The sequence below is a fragment of the Carlito syrichta genome, unplaced genomic scaffold (genome assembly GCF_000164805.1).
Source record: "Carlito syrichta isolate Samal-C Ts95f unplaced genomic scaffold, Tarsius_syrichta-2.0.1 Scaffold130654, whole genome shotgun sequence".
Lineage (NCBI taxonomy): Eukaryota > Metazoa > Chordata > Mammalia > Primates > Tarsiidae > Carlito > Carlito syrichta.
The window spans coordinates 41,720-53,851 of NW_007074750.1; the positions used below are offsets into that span (position 1 = coordinate 41,720).

At 42.4% G+C, this 12,132-nt stretch overlaps 1 protein-coding gene across 1 annotated transcript in view; it reads left to right on the forward strand.

The window, feature by feature from the left end:
- The window catches only part of LOC103250582 (talin-2), a gene marked incomplete at its 3' end in the record, with an annotated part of 178,179 nt that overhangs the window by 32,153 nt on the left and 133,894 nt on the right, over window positions 1-12,132 (forward strand). The gene's annotated exons all lie outside the window — the stretch shown is intronic.

Here is a 12,132-nt window from a genome sequence, read left to right on the forward strand (position 1 = left end):
GGGAGGGATCTGATACCTCGTGGGAGACTGAGGATGCGCCTGATGGGCCCTGCTCCAAGTGGTTTTGTAATAGAGCTGTGTGTGAATGTCGAGAATGTACACTGGTGTTGGTTTTAAATGGCCAATTGAACTGTAACCTTCATAAGATCCAGGAAAATCTGCACTGGTGGACTTGCAGCTTTACATGCTTTTTGCCTGTGGTCACATTTTTTCATGTTTGTCCCAAGTTTGAGAACATTGGTCTTAGCCAGCTTGGGAGCTTACTTTTCTGAAGAGTTTGAATGTTACTGTGGCATTGCAGGAAGCTCCTTGCTTCTTACTGATAGAGTAATCCATCTGTGCCCTTCTGAGTGAATCTGCCATCTGGGATCCTGAAGAAGGGCAATGTTCTGGCCCAGGGAGGGTCTTGAAAGTGATATGACATGTGAGTGAGCTGTTCTGTCACGTTGTCTCAGTAACTGCATCATTCATATTGACATTGAAAGGCATACTGTTTTCTCCTTTAGGGGTAAATAGGAAAGAAAGTATCATAGTTAAGAGGGAAGGACAGAGTAGGGAGAGATGGATACAGTTTTGAGGTTTTCCTCTGCTTCTTTGTCAGGTTGTCCTAACACACTTTTCATTACTTACTAGAGTGCTGACTTAGTTCCTCAGCAGTCCGCTGTGTGATGTCAAAAGGTGCCTGTCCAGTGTGTGTGAGTGTGTGTATGTTTTACACACAGTTATCTACATAAGCACATGATGGAGTAAGGGCAAAGAGGGCCTTTGTTTAAAAAAAAAAAAAAAGTAGGTTTAAAGACTGAAAATACCACATTACTGTGACATCTGCTGACTAAATAGGAAAAAACAATACAGCTAAGAAAGATCAAGCTCATCTAAATCAGAGATGATTGCCTTGGTCTGCTAGAGCATGGTGACCTGAAAACTCCTTGAACCAATAACATCTTAGATTTCTTTTTCTTTTGGCTGCCTGAAGGGAATATTGTTGGGCTTTCAGGGCAACCAGGGCATGCAGGAGTGTGTATTGTCATTGTGCTGGAAGTCAAGGCTGATGTGGGCATCTTGGTGGGGGCAGTAATTGGAGGACTCACCTGCAAATGTCATTGCTTTCATCGTGCAAACCACACAGAATTGCAGGACTCAGTTCTTCACTAGCAAATGTGCACATTGGGCTTCGGATGGTGACTCAGGCCTCTGACCTACTTTTCTGGTTACTCAAGTTTAAATGAACCCATTAGGAGAGCTCTTCCAAGTCAGAGTCATTCTGATCACCCCTGGAACCTTTCAAAACCCTGGTCTGTGGTAGAGCCCTCTCCACTGGTGTAGGCTTGGGCTCTTGGGGCTGCAGTGTAAGCTGAGGATTTTTCAGTACCGAAGACCTAATTAATTTGCCCTTTTAACTGAATTAAAGGTGAGAGCGCATAGGCCATGGTTAAAGCAAGAGATGTGAGGAGATGCCTTTTGACATGAGATGGTCTTGGAGGTTTCCACATCCATGCATTAGAATGCAGTGCTGCTGAGAACCAAGAGGAAGCCACAGCTGCTGGGCCTCCTAGGCTCCTGTGCCCTGGCACGGGCAGGCGGAGGCCAGGAACTCCCACAGCATATGTGTTGGGGGTTGGGGGGAATGTGGGCTGAGGCTGATGGGCAGGGAGGAATTTTAAACGGAGCCACCTGTCTTTTAGAGAATAAGACTCTCTCAGATCCAGCCAGTTCTGGGCTTCTGTGTTGCCAGCCTGGCTTTCCGACTGTATTCTGCTCTTGCCGTTTTGCTGGAGACTGCAGAGCTCTGAGTGGGCTGATGGAAATGGACGCCAGAGGAAGGATTGCCGGCCCACTCATGTGTGAGTGTGCAGTAGAGGAGACAGGGGACATAGAGCCTGTCGTTGGGTAGGGCCCAAGTTCCTTAAAAATTTGTCTCCAAACAGTAGGCAGGTGCCACATTCTCCCATGGGCCAGAGGGCAAGTTTGAGTGCATCTTCCTGTGCCCTTGACTTCAAACCATTCATCTTGATGATATTCAATCACTTGGGTGGGGGGGCAGTCCCAAAAAACTGGAATTTATTTATACAAAATTATGTATTTATTCTTACATGTTTAAACTTCAGTCACCTTCAAAGTACTCTCTGTTTGATGCAATACACCTGTCAAGATGCTTTTCCCACTGTTCTGAAGAGTTTTTGAACTTGTCGATTTTGATGCCTTTTAGTGCTTCTGCTGTTTTTTGTTTCACCTCTTCCACATCGGCAAAACGTTTCCCTTTGAGGACTTTCTTCTTTCAGGGAAGCGAAAAGGAAAAAAAGTTACTTGGGGTGAGATAGGATGAACAGGGAGGGTAGGGCATGGGGGTCGTGCTTTTTTTTTTTTTTTTTTTAATCAAAAACTGCTTAACACTCAGTGCAGTGTGGGCAGATGCATTCGTAAATCACCTATAGTGAAATGGGCAAATGTATTGAAAGAATCTCAAAAAAAAAAAAAAAAAAAAAAAAATTCACTGAAACCTAACAGTCTCTTGCAACAACGGTAGCAGGTACACTGATGCCGATGGCTTCCTAGACCACTTACTTAGCAGGGGAAGGCTGCATTACAAGGACCCTCTAAAAAATAATTGTTTTTTGGGGGGAGGGAGTGTCCCCCCCGTAAGAGTATACATGAGATATTTGCAAATATAAGTACTTATAAGGCATTTTAACAGGAGCTGATCTTGCATTTGAAGCTTTTAAAAATCATTTACTCTCAGTTTTATACATCAACAATTTTATCTTGTATTTATCCGAGTTGTGTTCGCTGTGATTAGGAAATACAAACAATGATTTCTGTTACTTTTCAACCAGTTGAACAAGCAAAATGAAAAACAAAAATAGGTATTTAAGGTTCACTTTGTCTGGAATAATGCATAAATAGTTTACTGACAGCTGCCAAGATGTGGTCTCTCACCCTCTGGAAAATGAGTCAAGGACTTGGGCAGGCCAAAGCACTATTGCCTTGAAATGCAAGAAATAAATGGACATGCTCACTACTACCCTTCATTATTTTCTTCCCTAATTATAAGGTCCTGAATACTGTAAGACAGCTGAGCACAAGAACCTGAGACTAAAGTTTACTTTATTCCTGATATGGGTAAGCCAATAGCAAGGATATACACCTAGATACAGTGACACTGGGTGTGAGAAGGCTACTCTGAGACCACCTGGTCCTCACCACTTATTTTACAGAGGAGGACAGTGAGACCCAGAGATGATAAATGCCTTGTCCAAGGACAGACACACAGCTCTTAGGGGCCCATTTATTGCTATGTTGGAGGCTACAAAAGCAAGCTTTTCATTGGATTAGGTTTCTGTGGCTACTAGTGTGAAGCTGACATGTAGATAAAACTAAAGATGGCATACATTGTTTGATGCTGGAGGGTGAACACAGAGGGAAAGAAACTTGAGGAGTGTAGGGTTAGTTGTACACAAGAAGGAATACCAAGGGATTTTCTCTCGGTGAATATTCACTTACATTAATGTAAGCATTTTATACTCTGCCCAGCTAAAATAGGATTGTGGACATACTTTGGGGGTTGAAAGGAAGGACTAGGGTAAATACTGGTGGGTAAAGGAACTAAGCATCATCTTCCTTTCTGCTTGACTGTGCTAGCCACGCCTTTATTACACATGCCTTTTAAAATTTCATTATCACCGAAGGCTAATGCAGTTCTAGTAGTTAGACCATTTTGTTTCTTGGCAAAAGAGAATTCTTAAGGGGGTGATCCATCTTCTTGGATATGCAGGAAGAAAAGTTAAATATTAAATTCTCTGTATTGTTCTTCCTTTTGATAGGGTGGAGTTATACCCAAATATCTCAGTTTTTTTCATCAGGAAGAGAATTTACAGGTCTTCCCTTTCTGTCTTGCTGTCTCTTTTGTCGCTCCTGATGTGGGGAGTTGGTGAATTTTGGGAGCTAGCCAAAGAGAGAATTAGGTAAGCAAAATCTTTTTGTTTTCACCTTATATTCTTAGGGTGGTAATTTTTAACAATTGTTCTTGTTCTTGAGATAAGCAGAGAGATTTGTCATGTGCAGAATCATCTCGTGAAACGTTGACTTGTGCTTTCTAAAAGCTAATGCAGAAATGGAACTGCTGTATGTACGATACATTATTTTAAAAATAGAAAGAGCCGTGCTACATGCATGCTAAGGGTTTGTCTCGTAGCTGTACCAGAATTACCTGTATTTATTTGCGCTTTATAAATGGGTTATTATGCAGTTACATTGTCAGTGTCAAGTACATTAACTTTCTTTCCTTTGCTAATTTCTCTAAGTGTTTTTTTTCTTTAAGAAAGCATCTTGTTAAAACTCCCAGAATAATTGATTTTTATGAGGCGATTTCCAGCATGCTTGTTTCCCTCTCTCTCAATTCTTTCCAGGTGAGGATCGTGTTGTGTTCTCTGTGCCCTGTGTCATGTGCAGTTTTGACTCTTTAACATTGGAATTTAATCCATTAAGATTCTGATCATGCTATGGCTCTACTTTGTAATACAGCAAATTATTTTTTAAAAAAGATGAAGTTACACATGGACTTTCAACATGGAAATCAAGCATTCTCCTTTTCTATCGTCCAGATACAGAAATCAGAATTTCATAATTGTTTTAACACACATGGATTCTTTAACTGAGAAGTTGAGTTTAACAATAATTCTAGTTAATAATTGATAGTTGTTACTCTATTTAAGTCGAATGTTGCAGTTATTTAGTCTTGGTAACAAAGTAAGGACTGTAATTTTCTTTCTCCTTTACTAATAACTCATTGTATAATTCTGAGGGTAAGACTAAAATGATTGTGGTCTTGAATATTCATGTACCTATGGGGGCTTCCTTGACCTTTCAAAGCAGCAGATTCAGGTTTCATTGGGGAGGCATTCCAGGGTGACTTGTATAGGTAAAATCCCAGTTAGACAATACCATTGAAACAGAAGCAAAAATTGAAATTATATTAATGTTTAGAACATAGTAAACAGTAGACCTTCAGTAAATTTTTGTTGAATTAAATGGGATTGTTGTAAGTATGTATGAATTTTAGTAGAACCACATGCATTTCCTAAGCCTTTGCTAAAATTAAGGCAAAGAAAGATCTAGATACTAAGTAAAGTCTTGATTTTTGACCCTCATAATTAAGATTTAGGGTTAGAAGGAGGCACGGGCATTCCTGTGTACTAAGCATAGGAAATGAAAGTCCACCAGTCAGTTTAAGTGGAATATTGTGTCCCCATTTCTTGAGCCATTGTTTGTTGTGGTTAAATGAGAGAAGGGTCTGCTATTTCAGGGAAAGCTCATGAGAGTTATTTGAAAACCCTTCAGAAAGACAGTCCACTCATGAGACCAAATAGTAGAGCAGAATGTTGTGTATTGCTTGTAGAATCAGAGTGGAGAATCCTGGGTGACCTTACAGGATTTGATCATAAAATAATGATAGTCTGCCATGCCTTATTCCACTCCAGGAATTCCCTGCCCTGGTAAACTGCAAAGTTTCCCTGGGGAGTCCTGGAAAATATAAGTTATCTGATGCTGTGACTTTCCATTTCCATTTTATTATGTCAGAAAATTTGGTAGTGGGCTTTGTCTAGGCTCTACCACTTCCTTCATGTCACCTCCTTCACGTGTTCTTTGGGTGGGATACACGGGTTAATCATTATGTGCCCCTCACGTAATGTGTGGTCCATAAATGGTGATCCTACTTCTTGGTGAGACAGTGCTTCCATGTCGGCCATCTGTGACCATTCCCCAGATGATACTGGTTCCAAGGTGATTCTTCTTCTGCGAGAAGAACCCTAAGCTGTGCTTTAGGAGACATCTGGGTATTTTTACTAACTGTGAATTTTATTTTTGAAGCTTCTTATTTTTTACCTGCCCTTCTGTGTTGATGTCTGTTAGTTTTGTATGTTTTTCCACCAAATGAAGTGTTTTCCAAAGTTGTCCTAACATTCTGAGATAGATCTTTGTGAGGCTAAGCTGGGAACTCACATGGGATGGCAATTCTATTTTGGTGGCAAGATCCTGGCTCAGAGCAGGTGTTAGTGAAATGTTTGTTCCCTTTCGAATAATTGGTATGTTGATTTTTCATATTTTATGCTCATCTTCCTAAATGTGTGTGTGTTTTTAGTACATTTTACTTTTTTCTGTTTTTATAGTGTTTTTGTACAGTGCAACAAAAGACAAATATACAATTATTGTAAAATAATTAGGATAAAACCCCAGGCAGCAGTTAAAACTGAGAGTTCTAATTTATTTAAGCTTTGGAAAAATCTCTAAAAATACATGACCATTCTAAAGGTAATTGAGGGTTTATGGACCATTTTAACACCCTCTTCCTATCACTCTTAACCTAGAGAATCTCTTTAAAGTCAGGAATATTTTTATATGGTAAGGCGATTGTCCACTGTATAACATACATAAAAAGAGTTGCCAGGATGATCATTAATAACACTATAATATCACATCCACTGTCTTAAGGAGCCCTTCATATCTGTTGGAGAAACTGTGGAAGCTTGGTACCAGCCAATCCTAGTTTTTGTTTATTCCCAAGCAACTTGGGAAGAGGATAGGCCATGCAGGCAAAGCCAGAGTGTAGGTACCAGAAGAGAAATTCCAAAGACAGATCTGGGTTTCAGATGAGACTCCTAAAGTATCTATCTAGCTGGGTACAGTGGCTCACACCTGTCATCCCAGCACTTTGGGAGGCTTGGGTGAGAAGATTGTCTGAGCCTAGGGATTTGAGACCAACCTGGGCAACTTGGCAAGACCTTGTCTCTACAATAAATCAAAAAATTAGCCAGGCATGGTAGTATACGCCTTTGGTTCCAACTGTTTGGGAGGCTGAGGTGGAAGGATTGCCTGAGCCCAGCAGGGCAAGGCTGCGGTGGCCGTGAGCTTGCGACTGCACTCCAACCTAGATAGGTGAGTGAGACTCCTACATAGATAGATAGGTAGATAGATAGATAGATAGATAGATAGATAGATAGATAAAAACAAAGTATCTATTTTCCTTAGAAGGTATCTCATCTAAACAGGGCAATAAAGTTGAGGAGAGCCATTCAGACATTTTTAGTGCTGAGAGAGAACTTGACCCTCTCAGGGGCTTTTGCTTTTATAACCCATTCCACTCTGTTTCCGTTGTTCCTACAGGCCCCATAATCAGACTGGGGGGACTTATCCCTAAGAGTGTATGTCAGAAGAGGGATTCCACAGACTTGGAGGCTCTCATCACAGAGAAAGGTCTATGCACAGCCATTCCCCAGTGGTTCAAGGCTGGATTTGTTTTGACATTGATTTCTTATTTCCGTTACTTCTATCTGGGGATATATCAAAAAGAGATGTAATGAATACGTTTTTTGGTCTACATTTTTTGGATGCATGACCTGGTGACTTGAGTGCCACCATTACCTTTTTTGCTTTCTGATTATGTATCACATAACTAAATCAATAAAGAAGAGAATGGAGAAATAGCTCTGTTTAACATTTCAAGGGTGATGGAGTAATGCTATGTATAAATATTTATGCCTTTCTGAGAAGATGTCTTTCTTTTTGACATTCAGACTAGTTCACCAAGAGATTCATCACTGCAGGGGGTGGGGTGCAGGGGAGTGGGTATGAAGGGATAATGAAAAGACATTCCTCCCCCGCCCAGTAAATTTTCTAGGTGTCTTTCAAAAGATAAATAGAAGAGAAGGAAACTCAAAGGAAAGACTTTTTAAAATTCTAATAAGTTGTTTCTTTCTAGGATATTGAAATACTTAGCCAGCCTTTTCTCTCCCAGGATAGTAACAATTGCGGGGAACATGGATGTGTAACTGAAAGCTCCCTAAAAGCCAAATAGACTCCCATTGGGTTACAGCTTTCTGGGAATTCCACAGCTTCCCATTCCTCCCTAGTCCTAGTTCCTCCCCCCCTTCCCCTCCTCTTCTTCCTCTCTCTCCTCCCCCCATCTTCCTCTTCCTCCTCCTCCTCCTCCTCCTCCTCTGTTTTATTTTGAGTAGTAGTCTCACTCTGTCGTGCCCAGGCTGGAGTACAGTGGCACACAGCTCACGGCCACTGAAACCATGACCTTCTGGGCTCAGGTGATCCTTCTGCCTCGGCCTTTCAAGTAGCTAGAACTACAGGCATGCACCACCACACCTGGCTAATTTTATTTTACTTATTGTAGAGACGAGGTCTTGTCAAGTTCCCCAGGCTGGTCTCAAACTGCTGGAATGACAGGTATGAGCCACTGCACCCGGCCTCTCTCATCTTCTGTATGCCTTCTGTCTCCCAGTCCTGACTTCAACCCTGTCTGCCTGGGTCAGTGCCTCCCATGCTCCTGCTTTGACAACTGTGGTGATGGACAGAGAACCTGGGAGCAATACAGAGTACAGCTACCATGGGGGCTCACTTGCCTTTCATGGGGAGGGCAGAGGCTGAGGTAGGAAGTGTAGGCATTGCTTCTATGGGACTTCTCAGCCAGGGAGTCTGAAGGCAGGGCAGAGAGAGACAGCAAGGAAACAAAGCAGCACTTCCTTGCTTGGAGGCCCTTGGACACACTTTCTGTATTTGAGACACTCCAAAGGCAAGCCAAAGGAGAGATCGGCTTTTTTTATTTGGCTTGAATTGCAGCAACCTGGTATAGAGATCATGGTCATGCCTGCTGATCAGGGACAGGTGTTTGGTGACTGGACAATGGAAAGTGGATTGTTATAAACCACGTGCAGTTTTTTTGGGGGGGGTAAATAAAATCTTTTTGAAACATGAAGGGCCATGAAATTTAAGAAATCAGGAACGACCCTGAAAAAAACTGAGATCCACAGAAATAATGGAGGCTGAACACATGTGTTTCAGGGCTCTTATGGCTGTCTTTGGTGAGGACCCAGAGCTAAATTCAGCAGTCCTGTGAGGACTCACAGCAAGCAGTGGGACTCGACTTGGGAATTCTTTTGGGAGTACCTTAGTCTGTATAATAGAATAAAATACAACATAAAATATATATAAATTATATATTTATAATATGTCAATATGTAATATCATATATAAAATATAATAAATAATATACTAAAATACCTGAGACTGGGTAATATATCAACAATAGAAATTTATTTCCTTCCGGACTCACTGGGACCCAGGATGGGCTCCCAAGGCTCTGGGCAGCCTTACCCCATGGGTTTGCTGGACATACCCACACCGCAACTCTCAGGGTTGGAGTAGAGTACCTGTGACTTTTCTAGGCTGGCATTGCATACTGGTGACTCTACAGGCTGGGAAGTCCAAGCATAAGAAGCTGGCAGTCTCAGTGTCTGGTAAGAGCTGCAGCTGTCTGCTTGCAAGATGGCACCTTGTTGCTGTGTCCTCTAGAAGGAAGGAACATGAATGTCAGAAGGAACACAAGGGGTGAACTCACCTCCTTTTATGAGGCACTAATTCATTCATGAGGGAACCCTCATGGCCTAATCACCATCTGCAGGCCCCCTTTTTAATACTGTTGCATTGGAAATTAAGTTTCAACATGAATTGTAAAGGAGGCACAAACATTCACTCCATCCCAGTAGCTCTCAAAGTCTTAACTTGTTCCAGCATTAACTAAACAAGTCTAAAGTCTCATCTAAGTATTATCTAAGTCAGATATGAGTTAGACTGAAGGTATGGTTCATTCTTCAGCTGTGAGCCTGCGAAATCAAACAAGTTACATGCTTCCAAAGTACGATAGTGAGGACAGGCATATGATAGTCATTCTCATTCCAAAGGAGAAGAGGTAAGAAGAAAGGAGTAACAGATCTCAGGGAAGTTCAAAACCCAACAAGGTAAAGGAACATTACATGTTTTTAAACGTTTTATTTTAGATTCGGGGGTCCGTGTGCATGTTTGTTACATAGGTATATTGTGTGATGATGAGATTTGGCTTCTGTTGAACCCACCACCCAAATAGTAAGCATGGTACCTAATGGATAGTTTTTCAACTCTCTCTCCACTCCCCTTTAGGGTTTGCCAGTGTCATCTTTATGTCTGTGCGTACCCAGCGACAAAACAGTCCATCTTGAGGTTTAAGAGTCATGTTGTTTGATTTCGTGTCCCACCCTCTGGACACACTGGGACACAGCCTGGACTCCCAAAGCTCAGGGCAGCACCGCACTGTGGCTTTGCTGGGCATGCCCCCACACAGCAGCTCTCAGGGATGAAGCAGGTGGCCACGGCATTTCTAGCCTGGGGTTGCCTGCTGGTTTGGGGTCTCAAGGGTGGCCCTACCCCATGGCTCCACGAAGCATTTCCCTAGTGGAGATTCTCTGTGGGAGCCCCAATCCCACGGCTCTGCTGGGTGGTGCTGTAGTGGGGACTGTCTTAAGCACTCAAACCCGTGGCTCCATTAGGCATTGCCCTGGTGGGTGCTTTCTACAACAGCACCATTCTTGTGGGAATTCTCCATCTGCCCTAGGTAATTGATAAACAATAAACATTTATTTCTCACATTGTTGGAGCCTGGGAAGTCCAAGATCAAGGGGCTGGCAGGTTCGGTGTCTGGTGAGGGCTGCTCTCTGCTTGCTAGCTGGTGCCTTGTTGCTGCATCCTCTGTGAGGAATGAATGCTGTGTTCTCACGTGGCTGAAGGAGATGGAAGAATGAACTTCCTCCCTCAAGACCTTATGGTTCTAATCCAGCCTAATCATTTCCTAAGTGCTTAATACTGTTGCCGTGGGGATTAAGTTTTAACGGGAATTTTGTAGAAGATACAAACATTCAAACCACAGCAGAGAGCTTGCTCAGTGAATTCCTATTGAAGTCAAGATACCCTCTGTAGCACAAATAATCATCTACTGTTTTTTCAAGCTTCATAGTTTTATAATGAGATATTTTTTAATAGTCTTTTTAATATATATGATGGTAATGATGATCAAACCTTTCAACTCCAGTTTGATTGGGAACGGTGGTGATGTGTGAACCCACAGGGATAACTTGGGTGCAACTATGGGGTCACCTGTAAGAGAGACTGGTGCCAAAGCCTTCATGAATGATAGTTAAAAGTTATGTGTGTTCTCCCTTCCTTCTTGCATACAGATGTGTTGTTGCAGCTTTCTAGACAGTCCCAACAGCTGTTTTTAGGCTTCTGAGTATTATAAACACATAATTATCAGTGGACATGGTCTCATGCTGGGGACTTGAGCCACTGTGTGGGAAGTTAAGGCTGAACAGCTCTTACTGATGCTAGAGGCCATTCCTGTTCTGATGTAATCTTACCCACTTAGGTCTTGCCTGAAAAGGTCCAGAAGAACTGAGCATAGTCTGAGGGCCCTTCAGGAATGAACCCCAGGCACTCTTCATCCTGGAGTCACTTAGATGTTGAAAGGATTTTCATGATCAGAGTGATTCAGGCCCTTGTTCTAGACTCATCATCCTGTACTGCTTGTTGGTTTCCTCCCCGGACCCTGTGGAGCTCTTGGAGGGTAAGGCAGAGTTCCTCTCTACAACCAGCAGCTGACCTAGTAAATGGCACTCATTCCCTCTATGTGGGCCATATGTGGGCTGTGAGAGTTTAAGCCTCTTGAATGCAAGACCAGCCTTACTCCATCCTGTTCATTCCCCTGGAGTACTCCGTGTAGGATCTTGTGCACTGTAAGTGATTGATAAATAAATGTTGATTGACTAGTCATCCTCCCCCCTTTCTGTCGATGTCACCGTAGGCCCAGAATCAGAATCGTATCTTCTGTGTTCATGAGATACTGTGTCCTAGATGTTTATGTCTGCAATTTGGGGCGATTGTGCTTAATGTAGGGGGAAACTCCACAGAGGGGCTTCCTGTTCCTTTATACAGGGGTGGAGTGGCTTCACAAGGAAGAAAGATGTTTATTTTCATTAGTATTAGAGTAACCGAAAGGGGGCTTGTGTTGCAGCTGAATTTATTTATTTTAATTCTCAGGAAAAAGTAAATCAAACAGGGACAAAGTAAAAACTATAGTTCTGTTGCTCCAATGAAACACTTATATGATCTCTTCTGTATTTGCCTGCAAATGCTCTTAATCTGCGCAGCTTCAGTCAAACCGTCCTGTTCTCTCAGACCCTTTCCACGTTGTAGTGTAGCTTTGCTGGGTGGTGCGGTGTGGTGGTATTGTAGCAAGGTGTGGACCCTGGAGGCAGGTAT